This window comes from Taudactylus pleione, unplaced genomic scaffold (genome assembly GCF_031769625.1).
Source record: "Taudactylus pleione unplaced genomic scaffold, aTauple2 ptg000550l, whole genome shotgun sequence".
NCBI classification, from domain to species: domain Eukaryota; kingdom Metazoa; phylum Chordata; class Amphibia; order Anura; family Myobatrachidae; genus Taudactylus; species Taudactylus pleione.
In genome coordinates this window covers 2000001-2007500 of record NW_028284952.1, presented here as the reverse complement: position 1 = coordinate 2007500, position 7500 = coordinate 2000001, and the positions used below count along the sequence as shown (strand labels likewise).

The following is a 7500-nucleotide window of genomic DNA, read 5'->3' as shown; positions in this document are numbered from 1 at the left end:
CAGTGTGGTTTGACTGTAGGTGCTCAAAAACATTAACTTTAGACCTCTTTTACTTCTTAACTCAAGAAAATTCATTGATAAGTTGAAAAAATGTAATGTAAAATGTAATAGAAAAGAATGTTATGGCTATATAAAATTACCTACAGCACCTGGTATTCCCAGGTGATCTCCCGTCCAAGTACTAACCAGGCCCAACACTGCATAGCTTCCAAGATCATACAAGATTGGGTATGTCCAGTGTGGTTTGGCTGTAGGTGCTCAAAAGCATTAACTTTAGACCTCTATTACTTCTTAACTCAAGTAAATTCATTGATAAGTTGAAAAAAATATATGTAAAATGTAGTAGAAAAGACTGTTATGGCAGTATAAAATTACCTACAGCACCTGGGATTCCTAGGTGGTCTCCCATCCAAGTACTAACCAGGCCCACCACTGCATAGCTTCCAAGATCAGACGATATTGGGCATGTCCAGTGTGGTTTGGCTGTAGGTGCTCAAAAACATTAATTTTAGACCTCTATTACTTCTTAACTCAAGTAAATTCATTGATAAGTTGAAAAAATTAAATGTAAAATGTAATAGAAAAGAATGTTATGGCAGTATAAAATTACCTACAGCACCTGGGATTCCTAGGTGGTCTCCCATCCAAGTACTAACCAGGCCCAACACTGCATAGCTTCCAAGATCAGACGATATTGGGCATGTCCAGTGTGCTTTGGCTGTAGGTGCACAAAACCATTAATTTTAGACCTCTATTACTTCTTAACTCAAGTAAATTCATTGATAAGTTGAAAAAATTAAATGTAAAATGTAATAGAAAAGAATGTTATGGCAGTATAAAATTACCTACAGCTCCTGGTATTCCCAGGTTTTCTCCCATCCAAGTACTAACCAGGCCCAACACTGCATAGCTTCCAAGATCAGACAAGAGGGGCATGTCCAGTGTGGTTTGGCTGTAGGTGCTCAAAAACATTAACTTTAGACCTCTTTTACTTCTTAACTCAAGTAAATTCAATGATAAGTTGAAAAATGAAATGTAAAATGTAATATAAAAGAATGTTATGGCAGTATAAAGTTACCTACAGCACCTGGTATTCCCAGGTGGTCTCGCATCCAAGTACTAACCTGGCCCAACACTGCATAGCTTCCAAGATCAGATGATATTGGGCATGTCCAGTGTGGTTTGGCTGTAGGTGCCCAAAACCATTAACTTTAGACCTCTAATACTTCTTAACTCAAGTAAATTCATTGATAAGTAGAAAAAATTAAATGTAAAATGTAATAGAAAAGAATGTTATGGCAGTATAAAATAACCTACAGCACCTGGTATTCCCAGGTGGTCTCCCGTCCAAGTACTAACCAGGCCCAACACTGCATAGCTTCCAAGATCAAACGAGATTGGGCATGTCCAGTGTGGTTTGGCTGTAGGTGCTCAGAAGCATTAACTTTTGACCTCTATTACTTCTTAACTCAAGTAAATTCATTGATAAGTTGAAAAAATTAAATGTAAAATGTAGTAGAAAAGACTGTTATGGCAGTATAAAATTACCTACAGCACCTTGGATTTCTAGGTGGTCTCCCATCCAAGTACTAACCAGGCCCACCACTGCATAGCTTCCAAGATCAGATGAGATTGGGAATGTCCAGTGTGGTTTGGCTGTAGGTGCTCAAAAACATTAACTTTAGACCTCTTTTACTTCTTAACTCAAGTAAATTCAATGATAAGTTGAAAAATGAAATGTAAAATGTATTGGAAAAGAATGTTATATCAGTATAAAATTACCTACAGCACCTAGTATAACCAGGTGGTCTCCCATTCAAGTACTAACCATCCCCAACACTGCATAGCTTCCAAGATCAGACGATATTGGGCATGTCCAGTGTGGTTTGGCTGTAGGTGCTCAAAAACATTAATTTTAGACCTCTATTACTTCTTAACTCAAGTAAATTCATTGATAAGTTGAAAAAATTAAATGTAAAATATAATAGAAAAGAATGTTATGGCAGTATAAAATTACCTACAGCACCTGGTATTCCCAGGTGGTCTCCCATCCAAGTACTAACCAGGCTCAACACTGCATAGCTTCCAAGTTCAGACGAGATTGGGCATGTCCTGTGTGGTTTGGCAGTAGGTGCTCAAAAAACATTAACTTTAGACCTCTTTTACTTCTTAACTCAAGTAAATTCATTGATAAGTTGAAAAAATTAAATGTAAAATGTAATAGAAAAGAATGTTTTGGCTGTATAAAATTTCCTACAGCAACTGGTATTCTCAGGTGGTCTCCCATCCAAGTACAAACCAGGCCCAACACAGCAAAGCTTACAAGATCAGACGAGATTGGGCATGTCCAGTGTGGTTTGGCTGTAGGTGCTCAAAAGCATTAAATTTAGACCTCTATTACTTCTTAACTCAAGTAAATTCATTGATAAGTTGAAAAAATGAAATGTAAAATGTAATAGAAAAGAATGTTATGGCAGTATAAAATTACCTACAGCACCTGGTATTCCCAGGTGGTCTCCCATCCAAGTACTAACCAGGCCCAACACTGCATAGCTTCCAAGATCAGACAAGATTGGGCATGTCCAGTGTGGTTTGACTGTAGGTGCTCAAAAACATTAACTTTAGACCTCTTTTACTTCTTAACTCAAGAAAATTCATTGATAAGTTGAAAAAATGTAATGTAAAATGTAATAGAAAAGAATGTTATGGCTATATAAAATTACCTACAGCACCTGGTATTCCCAGGTGATCTCCCGTCCAAGTACTAACCAGGCCCAACACTGCATAGCTTCCAAGATCATACAAGATTGGGTATGTCCAGTGTGGTTTGGCTGTAGGTGCTCAAAAGCATTAACTTTAGACCTCTATTACTTCTTAACTCAAGTAAATTCATTGATAAGTTGAAAAAAATATATGTAAAATGTAGTAGAAAAGACTGTTATGGCAGTATAAAATTACCTACAGCACCTGGGATTCCTAGGTGGTCTCCCATCCAAGTACTAACCAGGCCCACCACTGCATAGCTTCCAAGATCAGACGATATTGGGCATGTCCAGTGTGGTTTGGCTGTAGGTGCTCAAAAACATTAATTTTAGACCTCTATTACTTCTTAACTCAAGTAAATTCATTGATAAGTTGAAAAAATTAAATGTAAAATGTAATAGAAAAGAATGTTATGGCAGTATAAAATTACCTACAGCACCTGGGATTCCTAGGTGGTCTCCCATCCAAGTACTAACCAGGCCCAACACTGCATAGCTTCCAAGATCAGACGATATTGGGCATGTCCAGTGTGCTTTGGCTGTAGGTGCACAAAACCATTAATTTTAGACCTCTATTACTTCTTAACTCAAGTAAATTCATTGATAAGTTGAAAAAATTAAATGTAAAATGTAATAGAAAAGAATGTTATGGCAGTATAAAATTACCTACAGCTCCTGGTATTCCCAGGTTGTCTCCCATCCAAGTACTAACCAGGCCCAACACTGCATAGCTTCCAAGATCAGACAAGAGGGGCATGTCCAGTGTGGTTTGGCTGTAGGTGCTCAAAAACATTAACTTTAGACCTCTTTTACTTCTTAACTCAAGTAAATTCAATGATAAGTTGAAAAATGAAATGTAAAATGTAATATAAAAGAATGTTATGGCAGTATAAAGTTACCTACAGCACCTGGTATTCCCAGGTGGTCTCGCATCCAAGTACTAACCTGGCCCAACACTGCATAGCTTCCAAGATCAGATGATATTGGGCATGTCCAGAGTGGTTTGGCTGTAGGTGCCCAAAACCATTAACTTTAGACCTCTAATACTTCTTAACTCAAGTAAATTCATTGATAAGTAGAAAAAATTAAATGTAAAATGTAATAGAAAAGAATGTTATGGCAGTATAAAATAACCTACAGCACCTGGTATTCCCAGGTGGTCTCCCGTCCAAGTACTAACCAGGCCCAACACTGCATAGCTTCCAAGATCAAACGAGATTGGGCATGTCCAGTGTGGTTTGGCTGTAGGTGCTCAGAAGCATTAACTTTTGACCTCTATTACTTCTTAACTCAAGTAAATTCATTGATAAGTTGAAAAAATTAAATGTAAAATGTAGTAGAAAAGACTGTTATGGCAGTATAAAATTACCTACAGCACCTTGGATTTCTAGGTGGTCTCCCATCCAAGTACTAACCAGGCCCACCACTGCATAGCTTCCAAGATCAGATGAGATTGGGAATGTCCAGTGTGGTTTGGCTGTAGGTGCTCAAAAACATTAACTTTAGACCTCTTTTACTTCTTAACTCAAGTAAATTCAATGATAAGTTGAAAAATGAAATGTAAAATGTATTGGAAAAGAATGTTATATCAGTATAAAATTACCTACAGCACCTAGTATAACCAGGTGGTCTCCCATTCAAGTACTAACCATCCCCAACACTGCATAGCTTCCAAGATCAGACGATATTGGGCATGTCCAGTGTGGTTTGGCTGTAGGTGCTCAAAAACATTAATTTTAGACCTCTATTACTTCTTAACTCAAGTAAATTCATTGATAAGTTGAAAAAATTAAATGTAAAATATAATAGAAAAGAATGTTATGGCAGTATAAAATTACCTACAGCACCTGGTATTCCCAGGTGGTCTCCCATCCAAGTACTAACCAGGCTCAACACTGCATAGCTTCCAAGTTCAGACGAGATTGGGCATGTCCTGTGTGGTTTGGCAGTAGGTGCTCAAAAAACATTAACTTTAGACCTCTTTTACTTCTTAACTCAAGTAAATTCATTGATAAGTTGAAAAAATTAAATGTAAAATGTAATAGAAAAGAATGTTTTGGCTGTATAAAATTTCCTACAGCAACTGGTATTCTCAGGTGGTCTCCCATCCAAGTACAAACCAGGCCCAACACAGCAAAGCTTACAAGATCAGACGAGATTGGGCATGTCCAGTGTGGTTTGGCTGTAGGTGCTCAAAAGCATTAAATTTAGACCTCTATTACTTCTTAACTCAAGTAAATTCATTGATAAGTTGAAAAAATGAAATGTAAAATGTAATAGAAAAGAATGTTATGGCAGTATAAAATTACCTACAGCACCTGGTATTCCCAGGTGGTCTCCCATCCAAGTACTAACCAGGCCCAACACTGCATAGCTTCCAAGATCAGACAAGATTGGGCATGTCCAGTGTGGTTTGACTGTAGGTGCTCAAAAACATTAACTTTAGACCTCTTTTACTTCTTAACTCAAGAAAATTCATTGATAAGTTGAAAAAATGTAATGTAAAATGTAATAGAAAAGAATGTTATGGCTATATAAAATTACCTACAGCACCTGGTATTCCCAGGTGATCTCCCGTCCAAGTACTAACCAGGCCCAACACTGCATAGCTTCCAAGATCATACAAGATTGGGTATGTCCAGTGTGGTTTGGCTGTAGGTGCTCAAAAGCATTAACTTTAGACCTCTATTACTTCTTAACTCAAGTAAATTCATTGATAAGTTGAAAAAAATATATGTAAAATGTAGTAGAAAAGACTGTTATGGCAGTATAAAATTACCTACAGCACCTGGGATTCCTAGGTGGTCTCCCATCCAAGTACTAACCAGGCCCACCACTGCATAGCTTCCAAGATCAGACGATATTGGGCATGTCCAGTGTGGTTTGGCTGTAGGTGCTCAAAAACATTAATTTTAGACCTCTATTACTTCTTAACTCAAGTAAATTCATTGATAAGTTGAAAAAATTAAATGTAAAATGTAATAGAAAAGAATGTTATGGCAGTATAAAATTACCTACAGCACCTGGGATTCCTAGGTGGTCTCCCATCCAAGTACTAACCAGGCCCAACACTGCATAGCTTCCAAGATCAGACGATATTGGGCATGTCCAGTGTGCTTTGGCTGTAGGTGCACAAAACCATTAATTTTAGACCTCTATTACTTCTTAACTCAAGTAAATTCATTGATAAGTTGAAAAAATTAAATGTAAAATGTAATAGAAAAGAATGTTATGGCAGTATAAAATTACCTACAGCTCCTGGTATTCCCAGGTTGTCTCCCATCCAAGTACTAACCAGGCCCAACACTGCATAGCTTCCAAGATCAGACAAGAGGGGCATGTCCAGTGTGGTTTGGCTGTAGGTGCTCAAAAACATTAACTTTAGACCTCTTTTACTTCTTAACTCAAGTAAATTCAATGATAAGTTGAAAAATGAAATGTAAAATGTAATATAAAAGAATGTTATGGCAGTATAAAGTTACCTACAGCACCTGGTATTCCCAGGTGGTCTCGCATCCAAGTACTAACCTGGCCCAACACTGCATAGCTTCCAAGATCAGATGATATTGGGCATGTCCAGAGTGGTTTGGCTGTAGGTGCCCAAAACCATTAACTTTAGACCTCTAATACTTCTTAACTCAAGTAAATTCATTGATAAGTAGAAAAAATTAAATGTAAAATGTAATAGAAAAGAATGTTATGGCAGTATAAAATAACCTACAGCACCTGGTATTCCCAGGTGGTCTCCCGTCCAAGTACTAACCAGGCCCAACACTGCATAGCTTCCAAGATCAAACGAGATTGGGCATGTCCAGTGTGGTTTGGCTGTAGGTGCTCAGAAGCATTAACTTTTGACCTCTATTACTTCTTAACTCAAGTAAATTCATTGATAAGTTGAAAAAATTAAATGTAAAATGTAGTAGAAAAGACTGTTATGGCAGTATAAAATTACCTACAGCACCTTGGATTTCTAGGTGGTCTCCCATCCAAGTACTAACCAGGCCCACCACTGCATAGCTTCCAAGATCAGATGAGATTGGGAATGTCCAGTGTGGTTTGGCTGTAGGTGCTCAAAAACATTAACTTTAGACCTCTTTTACTTCTTAACTCAAGTAAATTCAATGATAAGTTGAAAAATGAAATGTAAAATGTATTGGAAAAGAATGTTATATCAGTATAAAATTACCTACAGCACCTAGTATAACCAGGTGGTCTCCCATTCAAGTACTAACCATCCCCAACACTGCATAGCTTCCAAGATCAGACGATATTGGGCATGTCCAGTGTGGTTTGGCTGTAGGTGCTCAAAAACATTAATTTTAGACCTCTATTACTTCTTAACTCAAGTAAATTCATTGATAAGTTGAAAAAATTAAATGTAAAATATAATAGAAAAGAATGTTATGGCAGTATAAAATTACCTACAGCACCTGGTATTCCCAGGTGGTCTCCCATCCAAGTACTAACCAGGCTCAACACTGCATAGCTTCCAAGTTCAGACGAGATTGGGCATGTCCTGTGTGGTTTGGCAGTAGGTGCTCAAAAAACATTAACTTTAGACCTCTTTTACTTCTTAACTCAAGTAAATTCATTGATAAGTTGAAAAAATTAAATGTAAAATGTAATAGAAAAGAATGTTTTGGCTGTATAAAATTTCCTACAGCAACTGGTATTCTCAGGTGGTCTCCCATCCAAGTACAAACCAGGCCCAACACAGCAAAGCTTACAAGATCAGACG

The 7500-nt window shown here is 37.3% G+C and overlaps 27 pseudogenes; all 27 read right to left on the bottom strand.

Annotated features, from left to right (window-relative positions):
• LOC148490689 (5S ribosomal RNA) overlaps window positions 1–21 on the bottom strand; it is a 119-nt pseudogene extending 98 nt beyond the window's left edge.
• A 116-nt stretch (window positions 22–137) lies between these two features.
• LOC148490688 (5S ribosomal RNA) lies at window positions 138–256 on the bottom strand (annotated as a pseudogene).
• Window positions 257–372: 116 nt separating this feature from the next.
• On the bottom strand, window positions 373–491 carry LOC148490687 (5S ribosomal RNA; annotated as a pseudogene).
• A 116-nt stretch (window positions 492–607) lies between these two features.
• Window positions 608–726, bottom strand: LOC148490686 (5S ribosomal RNA; annotated as a pseudogene).
• A 349-nt stretch (window positions 727–1075) lies between these two features.
• On the bottom strand, window positions 1076–1194 carry LOC148490685 (5S ribosomal RNA; annotated as a pseudogene).
• A 116-nt stretch (window positions 1195–1310) lies between these two features.
• Window positions 1311–1429, bottom strand: LOC148490684 (5S ribosomal RNA; annotated as a pseudogene).
• A 116-nt stretch (window positions 1430–1545) lies between these two features.
• Window positions 1546–1664, bottom strand: LOC148490683 (5S ribosomal RNA; annotated as a pseudogene).
• A 350-nt stretch (window positions 1665–2014) lies between these two features.
• On the bottom strand, window positions 2015–2133 carry LOC148490682 (5S ribosomal RNA; annotated as a pseudogene).
• Window positions 2134–2250: 117 nt separating this feature from the next.
• LOC148490681 (5S ribosomal RNA) lies at window positions 2251–2369 on the bottom strand (annotated as a pseudogene).
• A 116-nt stretch (window positions 2370–2485) lies between these two features.
• LOC148490680 (5S ribosomal RNA) lies at window positions 2486–2604 on the bottom strand (annotated as a pseudogene).
• A 116-nt stretch (window positions 2605–2720) lies between these two features.
• On the bottom strand, window positions 2721–2839 carry LOC148490679 (5S ribosomal RNA; annotated as a pseudogene).
• A 116-nt stretch (window positions 2840–2955) lies between these two features.
• On the bottom strand, window positions 2956–3074 carry LOC148490678 (5S ribosomal RNA; annotated as a pseudogene).
• Window positions 3075–3190: 116 nt separating this feature from the next.
• Window positions 3191–3309, bottom strand: LOC148490677 (5S ribosomal RNA; annotated as a pseudogene).
• Window positions 3310–3658: 349 nt separating this feature from the next.
• On the bottom strand, window positions 3659–3777 carry LOC148490676 (5S ribosomal RNA; annotated as a pseudogene).
• A 116-nt stretch (window positions 3778–3893) lies between these two features.
• Window positions 3894–4012, bottom strand: LOC148490675 (5S ribosomal RNA; annotated as a pseudogene).
• A 116-nt stretch (window positions 4013–4128) lies between these two features.
• On the bottom strand, window positions 4129–4247 carry LOC148490674 (5S ribosomal RNA; annotated as a pseudogene).
• A 350-nt stretch (window positions 4248–4597) lies between these two features.
• LOC148490673 (5S ribosomal RNA) lies at window positions 4598–4716 on the bottom strand (annotated as a pseudogene).
• Window positions 4717–4833: 117 nt separating this feature from the next.
• LOC148490672 (5S ribosomal RNA) lies at window positions 4834–4952 on the bottom strand (annotated as a pseudogene).
• Window positions 4953–5068: 116 nt separating this feature from the next.
• LOC148490671 (5S ribosomal RNA) lies at window positions 5069–5187 on the bottom strand (annotated as a pseudogene).
• A 116-nt stretch (window positions 5188–5303) lies between these two features.
• On the bottom strand, window positions 5304–5422 carry LOC148490670 (5S ribosomal RNA; annotated as a pseudogene).
• Window positions 5423–5538: 116 nt separating this feature from the next.
• On the bottom strand, window positions 5539–5657 carry LOC148490669 (5S ribosomal RNA; annotated as a pseudogene).
• Window positions 5658–5773: 116 nt separating this feature from the next.
• LOC148490668 (5S ribosomal RNA) lies at window positions 5774–5892 on the bottom strand (annotated as a pseudogene).
• A 349-nt stretch (window positions 5893–6241) lies between these two features.
• Window positions 6242–6360, bottom strand: LOC148490667 (5S ribosomal RNA; annotated as a pseudogene).
• A 116-nt stretch (window positions 6361–6476) lies between these two features.
• On the bottom strand, window positions 6477–6595 carry LOC148490666 (5S ribosomal RNA; annotated as a pseudogene).
• Window positions 6596–6711: 116 nt separating this feature from the next.
• LOC148490665 (5S ribosomal RNA) lies at window positions 6712–6830 on the bottom strand (annotated as a pseudogene).
• A 350-nt stretch (window positions 6831–7180) lies between these two features.
• LOC148490664 (5S ribosomal RNA) lies at window positions 7181–7299 on the bottom strand (annotated as a pseudogene).
• A 117-nt stretch (window positions 7300–7416) lies between these two features.
• The window catches only part of LOC148490663 (5S ribosomal RNA), a 119-nt pseudogene continuing 35 nt past the window's right edge, over window positions 7417–7500 (bottom strand).